Source organism: Frankliniella occidentalis, unplaced genomic scaffold (assembly GCF_000697945.3).
Source record: "Frankliniella occidentalis isolate FOCC.00 unplaced genomic scaffold, Focc_3.1 Scaffold72, whole genome shotgun sequence".
In the NCBI taxonomy this organism is placed as follows: Eukaryota; Metazoa; Arthropoda; class Insecta; order Thysanoptera; family Thripidae; genus Frankliniella; species Frankliniella occidentalis.
The window spans coordinates 984728-987049 of NW_026267202.1; positions in this window are offsets into that span (position 1 = coordinate 984728).

A 2322-nucleotide genomic window follows, 5' to 3' on the forward strand; every position below is an offset into this window, starting at 1 on the left:
CCCCCCCCTCCTCTCCGAACACAAGCCGATTGTCTTTTGTGAACGCGTCGACCCACTCTAATCAGAACGCAAGCTTTCGGTCTCTCCCCGCTGCCGCCGCTGCAGCAGCCCTTATTCGCCCCACGGCGGCGCGGCACGGCCAGTGTAGCTCGCAAACCTCCTCCTTGCTTGCTACACAGAAAAAAAAAAGAGATTCCACAAAATGAAAAAAAAATCTGGTGTGGCCCATGATAAATAAAAAGCCTGCCGGAATTCCTTTGCTTTTCACTCCGACCAGCGCGGCGCGATGCTCGATTTTCGCGCCGCCTACCACCGTCTCATAAAACGGCTTATCTCGCCCGCCTTTCAAGGGGGCGCCGCCATCACTTCATCAAAGGCGAGCGGCGCGAGGAGGGCGGCGCGCGGCAAGTTTAAAATCAACAGAGAGACGCTCGGCCTGCTCAACCCCTTGCTCGCCTCCAGGAGGGGCTCGGGGGGCCAGCGGGGGCCTCTCGCCGATGAGCAAGAAGAAGAGCAGCAGCAGCAGCAGGGCACCCCTATCCCAGTCACTGCTCAGTCGAAAAGAAAAATAATTACACTGAAAGTGCGAGTGCGGCCGGTGCGCGAAGCCGGGAGTTGAGAGGAGGAGGGAGGTGGGGTGCAGTAGCAGTGTTATTTTCTTAAAGCGTGGCACAATTATTAGTAATACATAGCTATTTCCTAACCATTCAATGACAATAAAGAGCAGTTTAAGGAAAACGGAGCCGATTTCAGCCTCCGCCCCCCCCCACGAAAAAAGGAAAAATATTTTCTTTTCAACTTTTTAAAAATGTACATGGCGTTGTTGGACTGTTAAGGTTTAGATACACTACCCCGAAAACGGCTATTGATATTATCAGCGCTTTTCTTTTCTCTCGGCTTGTTTTACTAGGACTTCCCTTGGGACCCGCGGTGCATACACCCGCGAGGAATCGAACCCTCTCTCTCTCTCTCTATACGGCCGAGCAGGGATAGTCACGGAAGTAATAACCGATTCAGCCGGGCGGACGAGGCAGGCAGGCAGGCAGGCAGCCCCACGGAGTGAATGTGATCGAGTCTGGCGGGCTGCAGGGCTGGCGCACGTATCGCTGAGTGGAAGTTCAATCCGATACACAGAGCAGCAGCAGGCGCTGCGCTCCGCTGAGCTCCGCTGCGCCGGGGGCCTTCGCGGCTCGCGGGGAAGATGCCGCCCTGGCGCTCGCGAAGGAGCAGGCCATCATCATCCGGGGAGGCCTAAGCCGCCGGAGCCCGGCTCGAGCAGAGTGCGAGTCGTCCAAGATGCACACGCTGTTAGAGTTAGGCAAACGGACATTACATCCACCAATTATCATGGTGTTCGGAAAAGGCCGCGGGCTGCGGGATCACGGACACACAGAAAGTACTACGCCCTTCATTTGTCGTTACGGAAATATGCAAAGTTCAGCCAGTGTAAGCTCTATGGCGCCTGATTGAAAGGCAACGTCTTGCATGCTGTGCACGCGTGTACTGCGGGGTAGCCTACCCCGAGTCTCACAGGCGCCGAGCTCCCACCATTTACCAGAATGAATCTGAGAAAAAAAGGACACACTTCCTGGACGAGCCCTAATGTCGGTCATGCGCATTTCTCGACCGATTGCACAATAATACTCGGGCACAAAAAATGGTTTTACTCCGGGCTAGGCACGTTTCTCGCCAATCTTTCGGGATGAGGATAAGTTGTATTTCACAAAGATTTGGTGCGTTTACAACGGAAGTTGTAGCAATTACAAGAAGCAGCAGCTTTGTCACTCTGCTCCATTGTAATAGTTCCTTCAAAACAGCCCGAGTCAACTAGCGCCTGCCGCTCGTTGGGTAGGCAACCCAACTCACACGGCCCGTCACCCGCCAACGTCATATCGTGAAACCTCGGGACAACCGACAAGCGTCATAGCGTCATGCACGCGAACGACGGGCGCTTTCGATACTGCACCAGTTTACTGTTGTGTCGTAAAATCCTGCTAACGATCTACTGTTCCTCATTCAAAAACTTCTTTTTTAGAAAATGATGTAGGCATTTGCACGCTCGCCGACCACAGCACCAGTACTAGTGCTGACCGCGCACGGCTGCAGCACCTCAAAGTGGAGGTGGTCATTACACAGTACCTCACAGATTTTGCGCGGGGGTTCCAAACATGCACTATGGTTGAAACTGTGCACAACATGGTTTATTTTTTTCCTAGTGAAAACTCCTTTCAGCTCCGATAGCCTTGGACGTCTCGCACGGCACCCCCGGATAGAGAGAGAGAGAGAGAGAGAGAGAGAGAGAGAGAGAGAGGGAGGGAGGGA